Genomic DNA, 9,647 nt, shown 5'->3' with positions numbered 1-9,647 from the left:
ATCGGATCAACCGGAACCCTCGTCGTCGTAACCGACGGAGTGCTTCCTTCCGTATATAGGAGTTTATACATGAACGTAAATGGACGGCATTTTCCCATGTATAACGAGGCCCATTTCTTTAATGGCATTTTGGAATGACTGGTCATTTGACCTATCATGTGAGCTTGGAACATTTAGCTGAGTCTTGTATTTTGATTATTCGAGTATTGCGCAGAATATGGATCTCACATTGTGCTTAATACATTCTAAATAACAAACCTACACTGTCACTGGTAGCCTATGTCTCTCTATAGACTTTACAAAACCCTTATGATAGAGAGGTGAGAGGATTCCTGGAGTACGTGTCATATTTCCCCTGCTGTTATAACGGAGTACTTCTAACTAGCGACAGCCAGAGCTGAAATATTATTTGGTCCACTGTGCAATTTAGTAGAGGAATGAAGTCTCACTGTTATTCTGAGGTTTATTTCTTGTAATATTGAGTTAACACACAACACAATTATATAATGGTATAAAAAATTTCGTAGTAAACCGCGAGACTTTGTAACCACAGTTAAACACACACTCATACACTCTCATACAGTAGTGCCTAATCTCATTTATCTGTGCATCCATACGGCTATAAATTTTTACACACACAAACGTTGTCACACATGCATACACATGATGTGTATGGAGTATGAACAGCAAAATATTTAGTTCACTCTTAATGTCATAAATACGTTTACTATGTAGCTACCCACACACGGGGGTAAATTTTTAGATTATCACCCGCATTATTTTTACTAAGAAAGAAAAAAACTCGGATTTTTTGTGTGGAATCAAGTACCCTGACCTCATAATATGCTGCAAATCCCTTATTTTGGTTCGGAAAAAAGGGGGCAGTGGTGGAGACACCCCCATCCTAGAATCATTGGAAATTTTTTTGTCGAATGAATCCGGTGACCTCCTAATATGCTACAAAACCTAGGGTGGCAGGCCTTGTAACATATTAGGTCACCGGAATTCAGTCAATGGAAAAAAGATTCCAATGATTCCGGCCTGTTTTCCACCAACTCTTTTTTTCCAAAAAAAAAAAGAGGGGCTTGTTGCATATTATCAGGTCAGAGTACTTGATCCCATGCAAAAACACTGAATTTTTTTTTTTTTTAGTGACTATCGTGCTGGAGAAAAAATCAATGGGGTAGGGGTGAAATTTCCGAGGCTTCCACCTCACCGCATCCCGTTTTCCGGACCCAAAAATGGGTTTTGTAGCATATTAGGAGGTCACCGAAATTCATTCAATGGAAAAAAAAGAAATTTCCAATGATTCTGGGATACGGGGGGGGGGCTTCACTACCCTTTTTTTCGAACCAAAATTAGGAATTTGCAGTATATTAGGAGGTCAGGGTACTTGATTCCACGCAAAAAATCCAAGTTTTATTTTTCTTAGTGAAAATTGCCAACATGGGTATCTAGCATTATGATTAAGTCCAGTGGGATCTTTTCTACATAGCAAGTGTAGAGTTCTGTATGAATACGTCAGCTTAAAATTTAATCAAAATACTTAATCAACTTAAAAAGCAAAACAAAAAACTAAAACAATTGAACTGAAATCAGCCTCAGTACAAATAGAATACGTTTTTATCATTGACTGTTCTGATTTATTTGTCTTGTCAAATATATATTTCAAGTGTACTGAGATGTATTTACCATGACACTTAACTCATGAAAAATATACCAAAATATATGTGTCAAAAAATTTACAATGCAAAAAAGTTTTGATTCTCTTAAGGTGATAATATGAAAGAGATTTTTATCAGGTAGAATTTTTTAAGCCCGATTAAGTGTTTCAAGATGTAGAAATGTACGTTGCTTATGTTGTTGTTGTTGTTGCCTAGACGAAATTTTAGAGATGTTTGTTTTTTCAGTTTATTGCTTACTAATACAAATTTATACAGAAATGGTCGAGAGAGAAAGAGGTAAGGCAAAAAGAAAGAGACAGAAAAACAGACAGAAATAGATTTAACAGTAATTCCTAGACATGTGTGACTGGAATAAAGTTCTTTCTGTCTTTTTGTTTTTTTTTTTTGTTTTGAAATTTTCTTGTCCTGTCATTATTTACACATCTTTTGCAATTTAGGTAAAGTCTCAGTAATAATGAATATATTGTTTGTTGTGGAACTTTTGCGAATATGTGTTGATTGAATCAAGCTTATTTTTATTTCAGTAAATCAAAAATATAAATATTTCTCTTCTCCTTGGCTAACCCTATTGCTCCGGCTCATTGGCCATCTAATTCAATCAATTCTAAGTAACTCAAAAACACTATGTGCATGAGAAACAATACTTGAGTTAATAAAATACTTAATGAAGTATAATGATTGTCAAAAATATCCTTAGAAACACCGATTCAGTCTACACAGCTGATTCAGACTTCGACAAGGATCAAGACTAACTATAACCTTACGTTCTGAGTTCAAATTCAAAGGTCGACTTTGCCTTTCATCCTTTTCGGGTCGATAAATTAAGTACCAGTTACGCACTGGGTCGATGTAATCGACTTAATCCCTTTGTCTGTCCTTGTTTATCCTCTCTATGTTTAGCTCCTTGTGGGCAATAAAGAAATAAGACTAAATATAACCTGGTGGGCCCCTGTTAGCAAATTACACCTGATAGTCACACTTATTTCGAGGCCCTAATCTGTAGTTTGTTTAACTTTATACCTAAATATGGCACTGTCTCCTTGGGTGATAGAGAGAATAATAAAAGTAAAACGTGAAACTACATCAACGTTCCCTACAATGGAAAGCACGATGGGAAATATATTGGTAAGCCGTTTAGAGAATTTTGAACTGATCTGTTAAAAGAATTGGAATTGGTACCACAATGTAGTAAAATCTGTTTTGTAGCCACAACAGAAGAGACAATCAAATAAGTCTCTAAATGGTTAACTGAACTGTTAAAGATGGCAGCATCATCTCTCACAAATCACACTTCTCCTACCTTTATAGGAATGGCCCAGTGTATACAATTGTCTGTGGATATGGTTAAAGGGGTATTTACATGACCTGATTTTAGGCTGTTTGCTGTCCTATAATAAAACCAACTCCAACGTTATTTGAATGACATTTATTTTTACAGAAGTTATTTCGCAATATTTATGTAATCACATTTTGCTTGCCATGTGTACATTGTGGTATACCAGAAGCAAATATAGTTCATAATTACACAAATAACAGGAAAAATGGCTTCATACGAGAGACGGGAATCATACATTGTCCTTCATTGTCTATGATTCCTTTAACGCATGTTTCTCTACTTCTCTGCTCCATGCTTGCCCACGTTGTTGCTTTTAATGCAAAATTCTCTGTAACCTCATAGAACATTCTATAATATGGTGCAATATTTCTACAAGCTGATTGGTTAATATTCAGAGCACATCACCTGATCTAAGTATGATCTGATCCCAGTTGCTAAATATGTAAGGTTTCGATATTTGGCTTGTTACAAGTCCTACATTTCTCTCTAAGATGACAGTCTTGTCATGATACAAAGGTTTTTGTCATAGTTTTGCATGCCCCAAATGATTCATACTTAAGCAACAACATCAGCCGAATGAACCTTAGTCACTTAATCTGCTAGAGATACAGCTAAATTTCCTTACAATTACATTATTTTTTAAAAGGATGCTATTTGAGGGTGCATTGTATAACACAACATTATATATGTGATACCTCAAAAAACAAAAAGTAAAAACAGGATATTTATGACTGGGATATTTTAATCATAAGCATATTTTAATTAGAGATAGCCTAGTGCAAAATGGCTACAGCTAATGACAAACTTTCCAAATTGGTGATTTACTAAAACAGTGGATACAGGTATGGTTGAGTGGTCAAGAAGTCCTGGTATGATTCTACCAAACATTACCATGGGCAAATGCTTCCTGAGATATCAGTTTGATCAACATCTCATTTATAGAATATCATTAGATAACTATGCAAAGGCCTGCTGTAAGTGCAAACATATGGATGTGTGTATGTGTGTGTGAGTGTTTTTGTTATACACAGTAGAGGCATTATTTAATAAAAATAGCTCTCTGTGTACCATACTTAATGCATGCTACACTGTTGCATTTAACAGGCCAGTTACTGTAATATTTTTCCTGACACATCTCTTATGGACGTGCTGTGTTAAAAAATGTGTGTGTAATATATATATATATATATATATATATATCCACACAAACACACACGTTTTCATGCTTTTGCATCTATTTCCTGCCTCTGCATTGCAAAACCACATCCTTCAAAATGAGAGTCAATACCCCAGAAATTAATCCAAAATACATTACTTTGAGTATAAATGATGTTTCTTGGAAGCTTTATTGGAATATAACCAACTCAAGTATAACCTTTTGGTGATATGCATATAGTTTTCTTTCTGATGACCTGTTGAATTAGGGTGGTGCAACTTCTCTTCATGTATGTCATGGTCATCAGTTAAGAAATATTTATGGAGAAGACCCTTTCCAACTTTGGTAAGATTTTCAGCCTCATATGAGCAGATATGTTCCATTACTTGCCTTACTCTGTGCGTGTGTGCGTATCTTGTGTCATGCATTGGCTTCCATATTTGGCACAAGGCCAGCAGGGAGGAGGTAGGTTGATTACATCAATCCCAGTGCTCAACTGATACTTGTTTTATCGACCCTGAAAGGGATGAAAAGCAAAGGTGATCTCAGTGGAATTTGATCGAAGTAAGTAAAAACTTAAGAAATACTGGTTAGCATTTTGCCCAGTAGTAACAATTCTGCCAGTCCACTGCCTTAAATCTTGTGCCATAAACTGCCAATGAACATAATTGACTAGAACAATGGATACAGTGCTTTTTGAATAAAGTCTTCTGAGTTACTCCCACTGTTAGAAACACGGTGAACCTGTAATTGGTTCATTGGAAAACCTGTTTCCAAAAACACATTTTATAGCATTATAATATCATAATAGCATTACATCGTAATAGCATTATAATAGCATGAATAACTAGCCAGGTAATGGCTGACCACTGTGCTCTGTATCCAATGTGAAACACAGCTTAATAATGCATCTCATCTCTACTCTCTATTCTCACCTGTTTATTGAATCTCATCCTCACCAGGACTGTAACATGTCACCTGGTTTAGAAACATACTAGAGTGTATCCAATTCTCAAGAAAAGCAACCACTTTTGATGCTGCCAAATATCATCCTATATCAACTGATAATATCTCAAAGGTAATGTGGAGAGAGAGCTATTAACTGCAATCTTCTCCAATATAACCCTGCTTTTCAGAGAAGAGAATTTAATATTTCAGAACTGTCCATTCTGTTGAAAAAAAGAATGGTCTAGATGTGACTGTATCTCTCTGCCTGTATGTATATTTATGTATGTATATGTGTGTGTGTATGTGTATATAAATATATATATATATATATATATATATATATACTTATACACATACATACATACATATACATGCATATACATTTATGTGTGTGTGTGTAAGCAAAGGACATTGAAAGCTACCATTATTCTGAAGAAAGAGAAAACTAAATTCTTATTCTCAATGTCAGTTTTAATAAACTCTTGAACATGAAATAGACAAGATTTACATTGTAATTAATTCTTTATGAGAATTCCAAGTGTGGAATCACTTTCAATGAGTACATCATTTCACAAAACTTCATTAGTATCTTTTAATTTCATTTCCATTCACATTTCAGTTTTACTCTTGGTCTACTATTATGATTTCCTTCGCATGTATGAAGCTTTACAGGAAATTAACTTAAATTGGTTTCTTGCATTACCATAAGACTACTCATTTAAATTGAATATTTGGTGTATTACAGGTACCAATTTTATAAATTTCTCCTCAGAGGGAAAGTTGAGGAGAGAGAGGTGAGGTAGAATGATGAAATGCAAAGTGTAAAAGGTTGTAATTAAATATAGCAAATAATTTTTTTCATTGTCATTCATCACTCTTTCCATTAATGTCTATGAAAACAGGAAGGACACATAAGATATATATTCACAAGTAAAAGAGATAAAGAAATGGTTGGTCATGGTTGCAATGAGTTAGGAGTCTGTTTGATCAGGATTTATTTTGGCCTGAACTATAATACTATAAATATTATACTGTGCCAGCTGAAAAGATCAGAAACTCAGGCATTTGCCAAGCATTCAATGTCCTATGGAGTGCTACATCATGTGTTTCACAGTAATTGTGGTTACATGAGAGAGAGAAAAAGGGTGGAGGTGGGGAGGGGACAGAGAAAGAGATTGGAGAGAGATAGAAAGAAGCTTTAGTACAATGTTTTCCTTACTCAGAGGTGCTAAAATTAATTTCGGTGGGTGCTGAGGTTTCTAATTAAATTATACTCTCCTCTGAACACCACAATGGAAAATTTAAGTAAGGATACTCATTGTTTCCACTGGTTACCAAATGAGGAACTAGGTCAGAAAAAAAATTAGGAAACACAGCTGTAGTAAACTAAAGCTTGTAAAAATATATTTTCAATCATTTGTGATAGAAGATATATTAAATTCTCTCACAAATTTAGTCAATAAAGAATGATGTTGCTTAAAAAAAAAATGAATGGATGAAAGTCCAACGAAAATATTTACTGATATGAAGCTGAGAATGTTGCTGGAAAGAAAAGCCAGATGAATTCTTGAAGGTGAGGCAACTGGCAGGAGATCTAGGTGCAGACCAAGAACAAGATGGTTGGATAATGTCCGTAGTCTCAATTGGTCAAATTTTGGAATCCAGCTGGGATGTGTAATGACAATCACTTCTGATAGGGCCCAAGTAGGAGGTGTCTGAGGACTCTACCTCCATGACCATCCCAGGATAGTGAAGAAAATAAATGGATAATTAGGAATTGAGAAATAATTTCTTTATTTAATAATGTGTTGTATTTATTAGAAAATTAGTTAGATTGAAATGTTCAGCACCCATTACTCTTCCTATCAGCATCTCCAATGTTTTCATGAAAAAATGTATGAAATTTTCCATCAGATTTAGTTCAGGGTTGAAATTAAGATTGGCAGTGCATCAAAAAATTTCATTGAAAATATTTTGTTGTTAGCTTTCATTTTTTTATCATTAAAGATTTTATTATGTATTTATTATCAATTTGTACAAAGGCAACAGGTTACTCTTTTACTCTTTTACTTGTTTCAGTCATGTGACTGTGACCATGCTGGAGCACCACCTTTAGTCAAGCAAATCAACCCCAGTACTTATTCTTTGGAAGCCTAGTACTTATTCTATCAATCTTTTTTGCCGAACCACTAAGTTACAGGGACGTAAAAACACCATCATCGGTTGTCAAGCGATGTTGGGGGGACAGACACAGATACACAAACATATACACACATGTACATATATATATACATATATATGGTGGGCTTCTTTCAGTTTCCGTCTACCAAATCCACTCACAAGGCTTTGGTCAGCCCGAGGCTATAGTAGAAGATATTTGCCCAAGGTGCCACGCAGTGGGATTGAACTCAGAACCATGTGGTTGGTAAGCAGGGTATTTACCACACAGCTACTTCTGTGCCTTGAGATTTGAGGTTGTTGTGATTTTTGTAATGTTGCACATCAAAAACAAGAGAAGGTGCACAGCTTAGTGTTTAGGGCATTTGGCCAATGATCTTACGGTTGTGAATTCAATTCCTGGTGACATGTTTTGTGCTCGAGCAAGACACTTGATTTCACATTGCTCCAGTCTACTCAGCTGGCAAAATGAGCAATACCTGTATTTTCAAAGTACCTGTATTTTGATCCAATGATGAGATTCAGGAATGAAAAGATGAGGTGAATCAGAAGAAACAATACATATCTCAGACAGAAGTTGACAAAGGCAGGTACTTGAATTTACAATTTGCAAACTCAGTAAGGTAAATCGCTAACAGTTCTCTTCTGAAAGTGCTATAGCATGTCTCAGCTTGCTTGAGCCAGCAAGAATAGAATGCTAAAGACTGCAGATTTCCTTGAAGAGATTGCTGTAAGACAACACCAACAGCTGAATCAACAACAAGCAGAAACTTTGCATCAGATTTGGGGTGTGCGAATAATGATAATTTAGCGAGCTCCCTTTTGACAGTCTGAGGAGATAGGTGAAAAGCCAAGCACAAGAGAGAAAGTGCCAAAGAGAGCCAAGCAAAGAGAGAGAATTGCACGGTACATTGCTTTTTATAGTTGGCCAGTGATAATATCACCTGTTGGCAATCCTACTGGATGTTGCTATATATCTCACAATATTCTGTAGTGAAGGAGGGAACACAACTCTCATTTATTTCCAATTCTCTCTGGTAGAGTCTACCACAAATGAAAGGCAAAAATTGATCTCAGCAGAATATCAACCCAAAAAATAAAGATGGATGAAATTCCACTAAGCATCTTGTCTGGTATGCTAATGAAGCTGCTAGATTGTTAGTTTAATAATAATAATAATAATAATAATAATAATAGTACTCTGATGCAGTACCAGGCAATGGCTCTCATGGCTTCATATCTTAACAGATTGGAAGTATTATCATGTACATTGGTATAAAAGATGGGCTACAACAAATATTCTGCTCAATAGCATAGATTTGCTTGTCAGTTGTTTGGCCTTAACCAGCTGAGCATGTCCCTTTGCGACTGACGATATGTGCATCTCTGATCACAAGTAGAAATATCTGGGGAGTAGCATAGCCATGTGGTGTTGAGAGGAATTCTTTAAGGCTGGATAATTTACTCTGGAAACATGGGTGTTTTGTTTAAGATCCTCAAACAACCCTTATTCAGGGGCCTTTTGAGCGAGATGGGCTACATGACCTGGATAGCAATAAGGATATAACAAAGGATATGAAAATAGAATGCAGAAATAAATGAATAAATAAAATCTCCAATAACAGGGCAGTCCAACTCGAAAAATTCAGGGGAGACACCAAACAATAATATCCAGATTATTCTGCCTCTGTAAAGTATCAAAAGTACCCTCTTCCAGTTTCTTTCCTCCTGCTTAGAAATTCATACTCAGGGAAGGTCCATTCAAATTCCCTTTCGATAAACACACTAGAAGGCAGTGTCTTCTCTACACTCATTTTCTGCTTCAAATGGTGCACAAAGAAGTTGATGAGATCTTGATCAGATAGGAAAGCACTTATCTTTAAACTTTTCACATTAGTTCCTCACACAACTTCTTTCATTACAGCCACCAAGCAGAGAAAGATTCGTCTTCCTTTTCCTTCAAAGTAAGGTGGTATGTTGATCTTCGTTATGGGCTCAGTAGACAGCCAAATTCTTTCTTTATGTGACTGCAGCTTCTTTACATAAGCCCACAAGTAGCTCATACCAAGATAAACAGTACATGACCTAGCAGGTAGGGTCCAGTTAGAATTTTCTTCAGGTCATGTAGCCCATCTTGCTCAAAAGGCCCCTGAATAAGGGTTGTTTGAGGATCTTAAACAAAACACCCATGTTTCCAGAGTAAATTATCCAGCCTTAAAGAATTCCTCTCAACACCACATGGCTATGCTACTCCCCAGATATTTCTACTTGTGATCAGAGATGCACATATCGTCAGTCGCAAAGGGACATGCTCAGCTGGTTAAGGCCAAACAACTGACAAGCA

Source organism: Octopus sinensis, linkage group LG4 (assembly GCF_006345805.1).
Source record: "Octopus sinensis linkage group LG4, ASM634580v1, whole genome shotgun sequence".
Classification (NCBI taxonomy): Eukaryota; Metazoa; Mollusca; class Cephalopoda; order Octopoda; family Octopodidae; genus Octopus; species Octopus sinensis.
The sequence above is the reverse complement of the archived record's forward strand: the minus strand, read 5'-3'. Positions refer to the sequence as shown.